Source organism: Pholcus phalangioides, unplaced genomic scaffold, assembly GCF_987345545.1.
Source record: "Pholcus phalangioides strain wild (caught in Gottingen) unplaced genomic scaffold, Ppha-v1.0 ptg000042l_1, whole genome shotgun sequence".
Lineage (NCBI taxonomy): Eukaryota > Metazoa > Arthropoda > Arachnida > Araneae > Pholcidae > Pholcus > Pholcus phalangioides.
In genome coordinates, this window is record NW_028301628.1 from 12,967,436 (window position 1) to 12,985,764 (window position 18,329).

General features: G+C 37.3%; 1 protein-coding gene across 1 annotated transcript in view; it reads left to right on the forward strand.

Annotated features, from left to right (window-relative positions):
* LOC149064494 (uncharacterized) overlaps positions 1-18,329 on the forward strand; it is an 87,676-nt gene that overhangs the window by 997 nt on the left and 68,350 nt on the right. The window lies entirely within an intron of this gene.

Genomic DNA, 18,329 nt, shown 5'->3' on the forward strand with positions numbered 1-18,329 from the left:
CGCTCGTGAGAAAACTAGACTTTCTGAAAGTCTAGTTTTTTCTGTGAAAGTTTCACAAAAGAAAAAAAAAAACACATACATAAAAATATCACTTAATCACTTAATGTGTCAATTTCCTCGCTGTTGCAATTAGCGTTTGTATAGAACGTAAACGATCGTGAAAACTATTTCATTTGTAAATTTGTAATTTCCATTTTTTTCTTCTTCTGGATGCCCTGAAACATTGTAAAAAATCTTCAGGTTGATTTAAAGAACGCTATTTTCGAGCTTCAACAGCCGATTTTTTTCGAACCTGCCCGTAGCTTTTCCAAAGTGGGACTTTATTTTTTACGATTTAAGCACATCTGTGAGTGAAACCACAATTTTTTTTAGAGTTGAATAAGCGTATGAATTTCGTTTGGACATGGTGAGAAATGTTGCTAAAGTACATTGATTTTCCGAAATAAATTAACAAGGATGATAGAAATTCACGAATCCCCAAAACATTCTCATCAGACTGGGATACAGCGTTCCAGCTTTTAATAATTCTGTTTGTAGAGAAGTTGATCACCACACAAACACATACTTTCGTATTTGTTAAGTAGCAGCAAATGATGGCATCCATGATCCCATAAAACTCCAGTGCCCGCGGAAAGACAAAAGAGAGTGTGTGTGGTAACGAATTTAGTGATTGGAGCCCCCCCCCCCCTAAAAAAAAAAATACAGATTTCGTTCATTGAAGTTTTTCTAATATTAGTCACATATTATATTCTCGAAAAGGTCAGTAAACCACGGCATAAATTAAAAAAAAGGTTGACTAAAAGTTTAGACAATTTGCTGGGAATTCTGAGAAAAAGAGACATTTTGCATGTTACTAACTTGGATAAAACTTCGACTTATTTAAAACATTAAGGAAAAATTCGAATGAAACAGAATAAACAGATGTTTTTCAACATTAAATTGAATAGAAAACTCAAAGGGAATTTCTAATACTCGAATCTCTACTAATTCCAATTATCCAATAATTGAATAATAGAGGAACTTGACTACTATTATGATCTTACATATATATGTAAATTGCAATCGCACATCTCATAAGTGAATTAACGAATAATTAGACTATTAGGTTGAGCTTGATTATCTAGGGACCCGAGGGTCAAAATCCATTGGTTTATTAGTTAGTATGCTGTTAATTAGAGTGGAGAAGACCGCAAAATTTGTATAATAGAAAAATTGTTTCGGGTACGCTGTTCCGCTCCACAAATAATTAAATTTATGAATCAATTTATATATATATGAGAAATATATATATGTATATTTCTCATACATGAATAAAAAACTTATGTGAAAAGATCAAAACATTCAGTCCATGTTTGCACGCAGTGTTGCTGTTGAATATCGAAAAACTAGTCAGAAATAAAATCAGAAAATTATCTGAATCAAAATATCGAAGAAATTCAAACAAATGTGGATTTTGAAAGTGATTTCTAATTTTTCCGCATTAACTTTCTTGAGTTGAAAATATTAAAAAAGAAAAATACAGGAAACCTCCGTTATGTTTTTAATTACTTTTTTCTCAGAAAGGCAACGAACTTATCAATGATAAATCCCCTATACAGGGTGATTGAGAAAGTACACGCCAATACAAACAATTGTCATCAAAGAATGCATGGCGTAACATGAAACGCGCGTTTCGAAACGGCCGCTCCGCAAACGTTAAAACGTCATTCCTGTTGAAATTTATCGGGAGAAAAAGAACATCATGCATGCAAATATAACCTGGGGAAGAAGAAAAAACCATATGCAAATCTGCGTCATGGTGAATAAAATGCGCGGACGCCACCCCTGTGAAGTTATTCCATCATCATTTACCCGGGAAGCAAGAAAGGATCCCGTTTCGCACAGCTGCCGATGCAAGCGCAAATGTTATCGGATTTGGCAACCACCTGTGGGGAAAACCCTCACCGTACATTCGTGCTGCCTCTGTGGTACTTCCCTTTGCAGCTGAAATGAAATTCATGTCTGCTTTTTTAGTGTTATAAAGTGCGCCATTATCCTGTACGTTACAACTGTTAGAATTGTTGCACTCTGGACTAACTTTACAAGGCCGGCGTCCGCGCTTTTTATTCACTGTGACGCAGTTCTTCATACGGTTTCTTCTTCTTCCCCAGGTTACATATGCATGCATGGTGTTATTTATCTCCCGATAAATTTCAACAGGAATGCCGTTTTAACGTTTGTGGAGCGACCGTTTGTGTGTTTCATGTTAGACCATGCATTCTTTTATGACAATTGTTTGTATTGGTGTGTACCTCTTAAAGCTGTTCCCATCTTTTCTGAATCACCCTGTATTTATCGTAATTTTATCTATTTCTCAGTTTTTGAGATTATTTGACTTTTTGATGTATTATGAAAAACCAGACTTACCATCATGGTAATTTATTGTATCTCGTATTTAATAATAACATGCGAAATATTATTGAAGTTATTATTATTATTGTTGTTATGCAAAGTTACAGCTTCAGTTTTCACAGAGAAATCATTTTCCCCAGTTTTGTTTTCGTTGATAAATAATTTTTTTCACCCTTTGACCTCGTGTTTGGTTCCTCTGTAAGAGGAGCGGCCCGTGTTTTCGTCTCTGAACCATTTTTTCTTTTTTTGCGAACAATTTGAAGACGACTTTTAAAACTGGAGTTCTTTATACGTAAACGACACCTAAAACATCTGAAACCCTTGTTGTGTAGATAAAACTGATTTTAATGCCAACGTTCTGAATGTATATCTACATACAACGTGCGACCAATTTTTTAGCTGGATTTATGAGAAAAAATACCACACAATAACAGTTGTCGAGCAACATTTTTTTTGGTTTCACCTATGGCTTAATGAATTTCGGTTGTAATGGTTTCTTCCGATCTCTCTCTCCCCCAAACAATGTGTTGTTATTCAACGATGCAGAGGCCTATTAGCAATGATTTGTTCCTTCTTTAATTCTTCTCAACATTCCAAGTATAGAGACATACCAAGCAGTGCCGGTATTGCTTTTAGTACTGAGAAAAGATATACTGTAATTGCATTACTTGGTTATACCAATTACACACCACACCAACACCAATTTACATGTAAAGTCAAATCGAAAGATACCTTTTTCGTGGTTTGAGAGATGGACTTAATTTTCCTTGTCATCCACTTCTTTTCTTATCATTCCGTCCGTTAATATGGATACAGCCATGGCCCCCACAAAGGGGGGGGGGGCTGGCAGGGTTCTATCCCTGGAGCCCGGGACAGTTCTCATAATTATTTGCTTTTTACGCTATAAATTAACTACAGAAGGGGCCCGTGAAAAGTCTGACCGAGGAGCCCGCAGAAGATCCGAGCCTAGGGACCCCGCTCCAGGATGTGCGGGCCCTGGATACAGCATATCAAGACTAATTTCGTGAGCCATACGATCCTTTTTTAAAAAAGTCTTTTTAAAAAAAATACAATTACAGTGCGCATTTCTTGCCGCTGTGGTGGTCGAGTGGTCATAGTGACGGACTCGCATCGCGAGGATCGGGGTTCGAACCCCACCGGTGCCACAGTGGTGGTCGGCTGAAGTTGGTTTTCTGTGGTTCCCAACTTCAAGGCGCGAATGCGAGCCGATCTCCACGTTAAAAAGTCTCGCCACAGAGAGCGACAGACCTACAACGTTACAAATATTCAAGCATTACACTTCACTCACAATTTGAAGTATAGATGGCACACTGAAATATCAGACACAACACTAGCTGGGCTGGAAGAGATCTCGGCAAAGGGATAAGTCCGGTGGCAGAGACCCTGCCGTTCATTCATTCAGTGCGCATTTCTTAGAAATTTTTCGAATTTTTTTTTTCTTGAAATGCTTTATTTTGAGGGACAAAAAGAAACAACGAGGTTTTATGAAATGGTGGGCACTGTATGAGAAAATTAATTACAGTGAAAGTAGCACGTTATCACAAAAGAAGATAAAACAGATTTTCAGTAAATGCCTATGCATTCGTAGAACACGTACATGTATTGTACGTGTTCTACGTACAATACATGGCCTCTGCATCTCTCATTGTAATTTATTGTATTCAATAACATGTGAAATGTTATTGAAGTTTTTATTATTGTTGTTGTTATATAAAGTTGTAGCTTCAGTTTTCATTGAGAAATCATTTTCGCTAATTTTTTTGGTCGATGAGTAATTTTTTTTTTCACCTTTTGACCTTGGATTTAGCTCCTCTTTAAGAGGAGAGCGGTCCCAGTTTTTATCTGAACCATTTCTTTTATAAACTATTTGAAGACACGTTTCAAAAACGAGTTCCTTATATGTAGGAGCGCGGAAGTTTAGGCACTAAAACTGGTCGAATATATAATAGGCATGCAAAAAGGCACTAAAAATGCCTAAAATAGGCATGCAAAAAGGCACTAAAAATGCCTAAAATAGGCACTAAAAAAAGGCATTTATAATTTTTGGAAGGAAGGAAAAATAACCAAAAACTAAGGTACTAGGGGTCCAAATACTAGCTGAAAAATCGATTGCGTTTAAGCCGTCTATTGTTTTAATTATAGTTTATAATAACTGCATTGTGTTATCCAAGTTAAATTGATTTCAAGCCCAAAATAAAATGTTAGTAAATTCTCGGGATTAGGTCAATTCCAGGACCACCACTACCGGACACGTAGCCGGTAGAGAAAATGATCTGAGGTGCTCCTTTCGAGTTACAAACAATCCTCGTTCATTTGTTATATTATTATGAATAATCGCTCATTTTCTATAGTTGAAACATAACTATCTTGTTCTATTTTTATATTAAAAAAACTGTTTATTTTTTTATATTACCCCGTACGCGGACTCCTTCAAGTGCGGGGCCCTGTGTGGCCGCATGTGTCACACACCCCCTGAGGGCGACACTGTTAAATTTAATCGAATACTAAATATTTATGTTTAATAAATAGCCAAGGTTGTTTGCAGAGCATTTATGGTGCAAGAATATATATAAAATCAAAACAATGTGGCCCCAGAGCCCTGTCTGCTCCTACCCCGCCCTGTGTAAGCCCTGACGTCAATTCATGACCTTGGGACAGTCATCGGTCAGCTATACACTCACTTCTAGAAAAAAATATTTGTGCAATGTGGCAGGCGATATCTTGATGACTTTTTTTTTTTCACAGAAAGGTCGCGGGAATTTTCATAGTAATGAAAAATTCATTGTCTACATAATTACATTTACAACTTATCTACAGCTCAAAAAGCGCCGCCTGCTGTAACAAATATAACTATCCTAACAGTAAAACTATGGTGTTATTTAAACATTTTCTATCTTTCTATGCATTTTTGGGAAAACTGCATGAAATATGCTATTCAAATTACTGAATGTTAACTTTTTCTGTAATTTTTATATTAATCACTTGGTATAGATAGATGGCAGTGATAAACGATTGTTGTGATCGGTAAAAGCAGAAATTCGCATTGTTCTAACGCAGCATAAAAATCTCCACCTACTAACAAAAAAGCAGGTTGAGGACGAGGAAACCGAGTGACACCTAGAAGATGTAAGCGTTATGTCGAGTGTCACTGGAACTTTAAGAAATCATTAAATATAAAAACAAATCAGAAATATAAAATTAGGAAAAATATCACAAAGCATGTTGGTTTATGATGACGGTAAAATTCATGAACATTAGTTGCTTTCTTTTTTTAAAAATATTACATAAACTAGCTATAATACCCGGCGCTACCCGGGTTTTCTTTAATGAGGCGTTTTGGATCATGCGATATCTCCCTCTTTCTTTGAGGGACATGCAAACCCTGTCTAAGTTAACCAATATGGTGACTTCCAGCGCGACTCACGCAAGAAACAAATCTAGATTTAAAGAAACGTAGAAATGAATATATTTTTTCCTTTTTTAAGGGCGCTAAGTATTTCGATTCCCCCGCGAATTTCAAGTTATGCATCTGCCTATTTCAGCTTCCAAAAATGCTTAGTTAAAGCTGCGGAATTTCCTCGATGTGCTTTATGGGCCCATAATTAATTTTAAAATATCTTAAACTATATGAATTTATGCAGTTGAATATTAAAAGACACAATACGGAGACATTAATTTTCGTGCTTGAGAAGATGCAAATAAAAAATTGAAATCAATGTTATTACATGAATATGCAACTCAAAAATAGGTCCGGGGCTAATTACTTCATATTTGATCTCCTGGGCTTCGTATACCTCTAAGCGAACTTAATATTTCAAAAATCTAGAATTCAATACAATTTTTTAAATTATTGATGTGGCAGAAAACCACACTAAATTTCCGCATTTCTACAGTAAAATCAGCAAATTTGAACACTGATATCTATGGGGATCATCCTTTGCCTGACCCTCAAAAAGATGCTGATAATCATTATGCATCTATTCAAAAAGTCTCATTACTGGGAGGATTGAGAAAGTGGCAAACCATTGTAAAGGCATATACACGTCTGAAACGCATTGCTAGGGACCCACGGTAACCAAAGTAAACGTTCCGAAAGTGATTGTTGAGGCCCAGAAACTATTGTTGCCCGACAGTTTTTCGCCCATTTGCCTTGCTCTGATGGAATTTTAAAGTAGCCTATCGTCGGTTCCCATTTGGTATGTATGAAAAATTTGGCGACGATCGGTCTAAAATTGTAGATTTGTATAAAGAACATACACGCACAGACAGACACAAAATCAATTATATATTTATAGATACATCAGTTTATTATTTATTTTCTGCTTTAACCAGCAGCTTGACAAAGTGACCAACGAAACCTTAAGCACATATGTAAAATGGTAATGTTATATAAGCAGATTTTCGATTTAGACGACTGCTTGTGGTTCTCTAATAGCAGCCTATGTGTTACTATGAAATGAAAAGAAATCTACTTGGTTTCCACCTCGACCTTAAGAGCATCGCTTCGACACGATGCTCTTAAGACGGCCCTGGTTTTCAGCTTTTGGCCATTGGGCTACAGCTCTGTTCAGAAGTGAGCTTTAATCTCATGTTTGGTAGGACTTTCGACCTTTTCCTCCAACATCCATGCGAAGTAAACAAACTTACAATAAAATTGTTCGCGATGCTCTAAAACCACGAAACAGGTCCGTAAACATGGATTATTATAATGGGTTTTTTTTCCCCACAAAAATTAGAAAGTATACTTGCAATTGAAAGTGTTTTTTTTTTCATTGGTGATATACTGCAACCTTTGACCCTTGGCTGGTTGGTGCCACTACTACACCCACTGACTGGTTTCATTGTCGAGTAGTGAGTGCATTCTAAAACAATTTCTTTCTATTGCCTATGGTTTTTTTTTGTTTTGTTTTTTGTTTCTTGTTTCTGTTCTTCCTACGAAATAAGAGTTGATTGACTTTTGTAGCATCTCGGGGCGTCCGCAACGTTCATCACGTTGCTGTTTGGTAGGGAGGCCGAATACGTGGGGCGAATCCCGATCAGCAGGAAAGTACTACATGCCACAAGTGTCAACCAGTCTTCTTTTTTTCTCCCCTTTTTTTTTGATAGAGAGAGTCAGACATGGACATACTCTGAGTTCACCTTTGCTTTTTTTTTTTTGTCATTATGTTTTTCATGTTTCCAGACATCCTCGGGCACACACACACACAGACCTCGAGATCTTTTTCATCTTCATATACATTCATAATAGAGTCGAGAATTTCTGAACTTAGTAATTTCTTTAAAAAAACGCCTCGTACAGACGTCTTATACCGCACACAGATATGAATTACGTAGGAGATAATTCAAACGCTAATCTTTTATGCCATCTTATAGGAGAAACGCAGAAAGAAAAAATAATACATAAATGTATCATACAATGCATGGAACTAAATTGGTTTTTTTTTTAATTTCTTGACACGCTTATGTTATCATTTCTTTTGGCACATTTTAATCACCTTTTTGGCTCGCCGTATTTACTTTTCGTGTGCAAGTTGGAAAAGTCAGCTTCTCTTTCAAGAAGTTTAAGAAATGTTGAAGAACATCTGTCTGAGATTGGACTCCAATGCAGTTCCCACATCTAGGGTTACTGGATCTCTTCAACTTACAAACAAAGTATTTGTGTTTATAGCTGGCTATATTGCTATATTAGGAAAAACAGGAATGCAAGTAAATCAACGCAGATTTCTGCTTTTAGTCATGATAAAATTAGAGAAAGTTCTCTTCTTCACTTGTTAATACAAGATACACAGAAAAGTGGTTTTATATACGCTACAAGCAGGAAATATTCTACCTGCTTCTATGCCATAGATTTCCAAATGAAGTTCCGCCGAACAAGAGGGTTCCGTGAGAGGTTTTTTGGGGTTCTGCGGAATAAATCCGTGACGTTTGATTTACGTTCTGATTTTTGACGAAACTTTAAAAATCCCAGAACCCGGAGAGCTTCGATCGACTAAAAAAAAATTTTCTAAATAATTAATGCTTGTAAAGCTGTTCTTTATTGGAAATTCTGAGAATAAAGTATGCAAATTAGTAGCTGGAGCCCCAGCATATCATTTCACTCGGGGTCCCATGATTATGCCAGGACGGCCTTGAGGATACCACGTGAGTTAGAGAAATATTAAAAATTAGTTTGAGTTCTGTCGAACAGCCTTACAACCGTCAAGGGTTCCGTGGAACATATATTCATTCATTCAAACCGAACACAACTCCAGTCTATCGCCCTAAGCAATTTACTACCGATTCGGATGTATGAGTGTCTCCCCCCTCCAAATATTCTGGGTCCCCGGGGACGCGAAAACGATTATATACCATATATACATCACGCATAATACACAAAGCTGCCTCGTGACATTTGGCCAGTCGTGGTCCAGTTTTCAAAGTTCAGCAGCCTCACGAGTATTTGTCTAATTGGCGCTGTTTTCAGTGCGGTGCCTCACGACAGTTGTCCATACGGCGCAGCTTTTGCCTTCCTTCGAGTAACGTTCGCAGATCTTGTGGACAGTTGAGTGGTGGGCTCCGAAGTGCGTCCCAGTGCTCGATTGAGCCCTGAGCTTCATGATCATAAAGGGTTCCGCGGAACAGTTTTATAACTGTTGAGGGTTCCGCGAAACCTTTTCCGTTGGAAACCACTGTTCTATGGCGTAGTGGTAGTGCACTTGTTCGGCATACGAAAGGGTCTGAATTCGAGTCCCTAGAGGCGAATTTCTCTTTCCAAAAAAATCAGCATTTCTACATGTAGCCAGTTTTTCTGGGTATCTTGTGCTCGATGAAATTACCTGTCCACGCCATCAAAGCTCAACTAAGCAAAAGGTAACCAATACGGAACCAGAAACGGGACGTAAAGTCAAATCGGGTGCAACAAACGTCACGGCTCAGTTTTATTTTATGTCATATAATTCATACATTTCGAATTTAAGGTTTTTGTTATTTCATATTATTTTTCAATCGATCGATGTGCAGGATATAACATACGGTATACATGTTGATGTTTCAAAAATGTTATCACTTATTAAAAAAAAGAAGAGAAAACACACCGGTAAAAGGACTTGGACAGCGGACTCCCGCCCTTCTGGTAACTTTATCCTGGAGTGGAGCCCCTATACTAGAATTTTTGTACAGGGTTCGTCGAAGTGAGTCTACATTGCAAGTAATCGTGAAAGTAACCCTTGTCCCGCAAGCCAAAATCCTGTTAATTATGTTTCAGGCCATATGCACTACCAACATGAAATCGAAACTTGTATACATGTGTAATAATTTGCGTTATCTCTATGTCAAGCTCCAGGGTGTTCTATAAATTCGAAAATAGTCAGAAATTGGTATTCAATCGTGTCATATGAAAAAAAAATTATTCTCACGAAATGAGATTTTTTTTTAAATGCAGGAAAAAACGTTCAAATTTTCGTCAATAGGAAGCGCTGCACGAAAGTGAATCAGTGGAAGTTTCCAAATGTCATAAAGTACCGGGTGTACAATTCATTTCTGAATTTTCCTGTTACTGTCACTTCATTAAGGTGTTCATTGTGATGTTGACCATTGGTGAATAAAGCACTATTGGTGAAGTTTTATTTTAACCACAAATCACCGCGCCAGCTGAAGCTTTATGAACGTTTCGCTCACAAAAGAGATTGAAGAAAGGTTCAGGTGCAGAATTCAGTGATTTGCTTTCGTGCAGTGTTTAAATAGTTTAAATTTCTGTCGACAGAAATTTAAACTATTCTTTTTCTGCACAACTGCACCAAAAAAAAATCACCGTGTGTGTGAGTGGGGGGGGGGGGGAAAGGAGCGAAAGAAAAAAGAAATTCGACCAACCTTTTCGGCAGATATCATTTTTCAGATGTACGTCGAGGTTGGGGTTCGGTTTTCGAAGTCGAAGATTTTTTATGGAGTTGTAATGAGTACTCTAATAGGGTTTTGATTTGTGGAATTTTATTAATTGTGGTGATTTGGCCAATCAGTATTAGACATTATTAGACATGTGCAACGTGCGCAGCTGCGTAGGATGATGAAATATCACTGACAGAATTAACTGTTAGCATTTTCACAAAAAAAAAAATGGTTTTGATTCACCGGGGAGAGAATTTAAAATACAGGGTGTTTCAAAGAGAATCATCCGATTTAAAAAATTATAACTATTCAGCTTTTAATCCGTTTTGATCGAATAATGCATAGGTAGAAAGAGGAGAAATCCCGACCTTCACGCAGTTGCCGACAGGTATAGCGACTGCACAACAGAAATCGTTTTGTGTTCTAAGCTTCGCGAAGTGTGAGTTCGTAAAAACTGTTCATCTACTTTTCGTCGACGATACCCTGGTGTTGAACTGCCTACCGCTCACAGCATTAGGCGATGGTATAAACAATTCCCAGACAAGGGTTTACACACTGTGTAAAGGGAAATCCCCTGGCCGTCCCCACATGTCAGACGAAAATGGAAATCCACTCGCAGGGGATGCAAACATGTTCGCATAAGTTTGGATCGAATTTGACTACCGTGCATCCCAAGGTGGACACATTGAGCACCTTTAATTTGGTTTGTAAAAAAACTTTATGATTAGCCATGTAATATAAAAATAATCTTAAGTGTCTATGTTCAATATTTTTCGTAATGTACGCATTTCAAATCGGATGATTCTTTTTGAAACATCCTGTATTTAACTGCGCAGGGTCGGAAGAGACTAAACACGGTCCTGCAGATCAGAATAAAAAAACATATAATAAAACTGGAGGAAAGTTTTAACCACAAATTAGATGAGCTGTTTGTGTCGACGTTGACGAGTCGGCACTCGTTATTGGTGTGAATTTAAGCTATTATTTATAATAATGAAAAATTAAAATCCCAAAATGAAAAATGTCTTCACAATTTGTGGCAATAGTGATAAACATCAGGAAACTATAACATTTTTTGAAATTTTAGAACCACCAATAATCGGACGTCGATCCTCACCAAAAGTATAGGTCTATTTGAGGTTTAGGAAGTTGTGCAAAAGTAATTACAACGCAACCATTGATCCAGAATCATCGGCCTCTTGTATAAAAGCTTAAATCATCACCAAAGATTTACACACACACATGTGATTCATCTGAAAATTCCAGGCCAGCTATAAGCAATCAACCCATCAAAATCCTCTTTGGTCGGAGAAAAAGTGACCATCAATGGTATAGACCAATTCAAGCGCGAAAACGTCAGCATTTTTTTGATGGCTTTATACCATTTATTATATAAGCAATACTTTTGAAGTCTTTAACTACAGGTCTTCTCATTGTTTCCACGTGTTTAAAGAGGATAAATACTTGTAATGGAAAGATCGCTTGGCAATGGAGAAGAAAGCAGAAAAACAAGTCTCGCCTTAACCCGGAGAATGGGTCGACGGCCTTCTACGAAGTCTAGAAATTCGACCACATCATTTCTCTATTAAGAAGCATCGAGATAATAGTGCCTTTTTTCTTGCTGTTATTGTTATTGAATGGCAATAAACACGATGACCCTCCATTTACTTCCACCTTCAAGCTTTTAATAAAAATTTCTCCACTGAATGAGAGAGAACGAATTTCTAGCTTAACGAAGCATGCTCAAACAAAAGGAGCAACAACAAAAACAACGGCCAGAACGACCACACCACCACTACCAGCAATAGTCGGTCACGCTTCAGAATGACTGCCGCCATGGTACATGGCACTTGCGGCACGCCGATTGGTTTTAGGTAGTATTAGCATCACAGTGCTTATCAATGGTTCGCTAAGTTTATGGTCAAGGCCTCTCGAGAGGTTTCATGTCATGTAGAAAATGATGATGGTGGTCGAGTAGTGATATGCACCGCACCGTTAATGTTGACGTTGTTGATTCTTCCGACCCACCAACGCCGAATTTGCTGTTCAGAGTGCCCAGGGTACATACGGTTGATACGGCTTGACGGATACTTGATGTAGCCTATCTAATAATATTGTGCCTTCTCCCTTTACTTCGTCATTCTTGGCCCACCTAATACGAGTATTGGTTAGATTTATTGAAAGCCGCACATTATCAATTTTATATGCATCTTGAGTTAATTCAAAGCTGATCTCTAACAAGACTAATCCGGACTGTTAGCAGCATTTTGAATCCGCCCCCCCCCCCTCGCGAATTTGTTACGAGTTCTATTTTTAATATGTCAAATACACATCTTTGCTTTCTTTGCTTGTGAATCTGTAAAACATCTAACAGTTGTAAATAATACAGCAGAACAATACTCATTATCCAGCAGGCTTAGACGAAATTTTTCTTATACAGTACAATCTCGATTATATCTGGGCTAATGTTGGGGAAGGTGATCACGGATAACCGGAAAACGCAGTTTTCGCTTACTCGTTTGCTTCCTTTTACTTGTTCTCTAACTCCTTCACTTTTTTACCACTTGCTCATTCACCAACTTCCTTATTCACACACTTACTCACTCGTTCATTCATTCACTCACTCATTTGCTCACTAACTCTTGACTCACTGCTTACTTACTCGCTTGCTCACTCACTCACTATGTCACTTTGTCGGCGAATATCGGTGATAGATTTTCAGCACACGATTGGGCTCGAGCATATTGCACCTTTCGATGCCATTGAACACTGTTGTACTCGCGAGCAGAAGTCTGATGTCCGTGCAAGGTGAAGAAAAAAATGTATCAATGTTCATCGCGCTGGAATTTTTTTTGTAATGCTTTGTGATTGCCATTCATGCACACGAAATAGCGTAATGGATGTTCAAGCAAGAACAGTTCACGTTAAGATGCGTTGTATGGTCCCTCTTCCGTGTATGGACTTGGACGTTATTCTACCTGCAATCAAATAAACGGAGAAGATAGTTATATAGGAAAGTGGCCAGCAGCAGCAGCTCTAGATGCGCCAAGCGAACCAGAAACATAGTTTATACCCTTCGGGTACAACAACCGAAGGGCAGCAAAAATGAATACATACTTCATTGCTCTCTCACAGTGTAGCCAACGGCCAAACGACAAAAAAGAAATCGGCGAAACTTGGTTGGAGTCGCATTGTTTCCAGGCTGATTGTTCGATGCAGGAAGTGTCTATATAGTGCTCATTATTCGTCCTACCTCTGTTATCTGTAGTGTATTTTCAGGTTGTTTTGTAATGAAATGTGTCTCAACATTATCAATATTCAAGAGAAAGACTTGCATTATTGTGTGGAGTCACGTGATGACGTTTTGTTATAGTTTCGATAATGTTAAAAAGGACCATGGCCACCTGAGACCATGATAGTATCTCGCATTATCACACAAAGGTCGTGGTGTAGCTGGAATCAGCATTTCTGACGTCAAGTTGAATAATGTTTGGAAATCTAGTTTCATTTCCTTATCGGGAAATGTTGAAAATTTGTAAAAAAAAAAAGTATAAACTTTCACCAGGAATTTCCGGGTTTCCCTTATATTCTCGTTGGGTTACCATAATCAGTTGTTTGAAACGAAAACTAGACAACGGAATACTCCCAAATAGGACATTAGTAGATTTTGCTAATTATAGGTCATAATTGCATGTAATCGTCTATTATAATGTTATTAATCCTTTCCAAAAGCATCAATCACAAAGGACTAAAAACGTCATTTGAATTCAGTAAAGATAAGGAATATTTATGTTCAACTCTTTGCAACGAATACATTGTCCTTGTATAACTTGGATATATAAATAATTGAATCATTGTTGCATTTTTGGAGAAAACATCCACCATACATATTGCGATAGTCATTATTGAAGCAGAGGAAACTATTTTACTCTGACAGTTTCTTGACAATGTCGGCTATTCTTCGAAATTCGACGTCGGTAGATAAAGATTCGAAGCATGTTTTCTTACATCCCCTTTATCAGAACTAATTTCAAAACAGCATCAGTTAACGCTGACTCTTTAAAAAGAAGATATTTTTTCGATTCATATCTGCAAACTCGCGTTAGCCGCAGAATGATCCGTTCGTCTGATCCGGAGTTTCAAAGTAGCGGATCTCTTTCGAAGCCCTTCTCGTATAATCCAAGGATCTTCGGCAAACATGAATCGCGTTCAGAATAGAATATAATAAGATGAATAACTGGAGCTTGTTTGTCTGTACATATAAACCAGTATGATGATGCATGAACCAGTTTCTCGAACAATGCCACTGAGCTTCATTACTAGAAAGAGATTTGCTGCCCGTGAATATAACGCCAGAGATTAAAATTTAAAATAATAATAATAAAATGGTGAGACAAGAACTCGGATACAAAGATAGAGAGAGATATCTATCCCTTGACCTGAATCCTGCAGAAAAAAAAAAAACCTTCCTTTTGTTCCAAGGATGATGTCAGCTTTCGGAGATGGATAAATGAATGCCGCAATTAGAGATTTGAAGGAGTTTCATACAAACAATAACTTGTACTCTCTCTCTGTGGGTGGTAGGTAGAACAACATGGTCGATGTGTGTGATTATAATGCCCCATTTACTTTGTTTTCAATACTTTTTTCTTTCTTGTGAGGTGGGGGGGGGGGGGTTATCATGTCCGCATAAGCTGATATGAGTCAATCTACTGCAAGGATCTGTGGCTTCTCTTATTCTTACATCACCAAGTAAGCTGCATACTACATCCGTCCCCACGTGGCCAATTTTATCTTCCATTGTCTTCTTTTTATGTTACCGTAGTTCAGGGGTCTTCAACTCATGGCCTGCGGGTAAAATGTGGCCCTCAGAGCTTTTTGCCGTGTCCCACCGACAGTTTTGAGAAAAGAGCTACTTCACTTTAAAAAAAACCGATTGAATTTCAAAAAGAAAAGAAAAATCATTATAAAGAGCGCTGGCTACTGAAATCCTGTTGTACTGCTGTATATTTAGAACTATGAGATTCTTTCCAGATTCAATAGTAATGCTCTGACCACTGTATACATTAAAAAGGCCGTCGTAACGAATTCTGGGAAGGAGGGAGAGGCCCGTCAAACTGAAAGATACCCAGGATACATCGTCATACGGCAATATCGACTCATTGTCCTCACGGCCTGGATACCTCTGGCAATTTATTTATAAAAACATGCATTACAATCATAACAAGTATAAAATCATTATCTAAATATAAAATCAGTTGCAAGATCCTAATCTACGTATACAATCGGAAATCAAACATATAATCCTATATCACAATAAATCTTAAGTCGAATATAAAATCCTAAATCGAATATAAAATCCTAAATCGAATATTGAAATCAATAATGAATCAGATATAAAATTCATAATCGGTTCCATCTTCAATTTACATCGTTCGATTTCCACGGCATTATACTGTTGTTGTGCCATTCAGTCAATCTTCTTTATAGTTGATCAATTTCTTTATTTCTTTCTTTGTGAACGGCGAGGAGCTACAGTCTGTACTTGTACTATCGGTTGAAATGGCATCTTTGTGGGATCAATTTACAATTATTTTTCTTCCGGGAGTGGGGGGTGGGAGAGAACCGAAGCCAAAATAATTTTTGCGACCTATGACTTCACATACAGCAGGGGTAACCAACTTCTCACTGTTCAAGGTCCAACATAATACAAATACAAATAAAACGCCACAACAGGCAAAATTCCCAACGGGATGGCTGAGAAAAAGTAGTCCATAATAAATATGGATGTCATATATTTCAAAAATACAGCAACCCAATTAAAAACATAATCACAAAAATTATAAACAATATGTACACATGATAAAATATTATACAATGTTCATAAGGAATATTATGGTTGTCTTATTAATGATATAGTGAGTAGATAATGTTCAGCTTTAGCGTGGAGGGCCGCATCAGGTAAAACATTCCCGCGTATAAGCCGCAGCAGTAGAAAACTAGCAGATTTGTGTCCACCATAATTAATATTGTTGAAAAAAACGGGCAATTTATTCATTAAAATTTTTACCTGGGCTCCACTTCTTCGTAATCTAATACATATCCATTGTTTTTCTGGTTCCCAGCTAGTATAGATACAATGCATCAAAAATTACTGTCTCTCTTGCAAATTAGTCTATCCACTTACGTCCATATTTTGAAATTTTAGAGACGAAACATCGTTTCTACATTTTTCTCCAATTATTTTTACCCCTTACTTCTGATTTGGCAATCGGTAGGGCAACGGGTCAAATAGACGCTCAAGTAATTGATTCGCGCAGCGGTAGACTTCATGAGGAGTTTCATTATTGGGATGGAAAGCGTGCCTCAAGCCAGTCGTGTGACTATCCGGAATGGGTAAACCCGTGATGGCACCAAAATAAAATGAACTAGCTTTGCATGCCAGACTACCTGTACATGTAAAAAGATGCGCACACGCACCGTTACCTTGGACTCCTGTGCGTCCAAGAGATTACACGGAACTAGATTTGCGATGCATGTGTTCTTATTTTTTGAGTTACCTTCTTGGAACAGGATACCGGGTATTCTGTTCTAAGAAGGTAACTAAATACCGATATCATAGGTATTTTAGATTGAGAAAGTGATAATCTGCTTCACACTGTGAAATGCCACCAACCTGCTGCGTCGTAATTTACAGATGATTACTTTTCTGTTTTCGGCACAAAAAATCATCGCATCTGGGTGTGGAACTCAACAAAATTCTTGTTCAACGACACAATATGAACCAGACTATCCCATGTGACACATTTTGCTCTTTGGAATTATTAGATTATTACAATATGGAGAAATGGAGTAAAAATGTACATAACAAACTTTAAGAGCAATGCTTGTGTATGAAAATTGCAGTTCAATGAGAATAGATAGATAATTACAATCGTCACTATAAATAATGAATATAAATAGTCGGTCGGTCATGTCTGTTGTGGAAAATGATTTCTTAAATAATGATGAGAAAATAAATTTAATACACAGTGATTTTTTCTAATCGCAGACCGCACAAAATCACCTCATGGGCCAGCTTTTCACCACCCATGATATATTTCGAGAGGCAAAATTCGGCATCCAAAAGGTATACATAATTTACAAAATTGCTAAAAAATAACCTTAATGAAAGAATTTTGGAAAGTGATACTCATGGGAAAAAAGGAATTTTCGGAAGAAACAATTTTATAGTTATTTAAAATTTATAGATAAAGAAAAAATAACTTCAGAACTTTTGGGACAAATTTCAGAATTAATAAAATAAATAATTAATAAAAAAATCGGAATTAGTGAAAAATAATAAAGAGTAAATCAAATATTCAAATTTAAAAGAAATAATTCCGGATTAAATAAAAGTGTTCAATAATTTGAGGAAACCTGTTTAATAAAGGGGAATACCAGAGTAGCACTCGGTGTCCCATGGGCTTAATGGGAAGTTTTAATTTGGCCCGCAATGCCTGAAAGGTTGAAGACAAGACATTGTTTATTGACATGCACTTGGGGCTAATCAGGGTGGCAAATTTCAAACAATACGATGTAGCAAACAGTACTCATTAGAGGAATAGAAGAGCAAAAAATGTGATGTGATTGTCACATTAACAAAACTTATTAATGATGAGCAGGTCCTGAGCTTGACCAAGAACCCACCGAGATGACAGAAATAAAAATAAAAAATTTACAAAAAAATTTATTACCAAAAGATTGCTACGCTCTTCTACTTTAATAATGTTCTTGAAAATCTGAATAATAGTATGAATTTGTGGAAATATTTCGGTCCATGAATGGCCACCATTGTCTACTATCATACCCAGCCTAGAGTCTGGTGAAGGAAGGCTCGCTCTTATGTGAACATAAGGTGTCAATGGAAGGATATGATTAGCTTTCAATGGCATTGTTCTCAAACGCAGTAAGTACCTTTCCTTCGATCGTTTGCATAAAGGAAGTAATGGACAAATTTAGGATTGAAAGTTCTGCAACAACCAATCACAAAATTCGATAGTAGTCAAACTGTG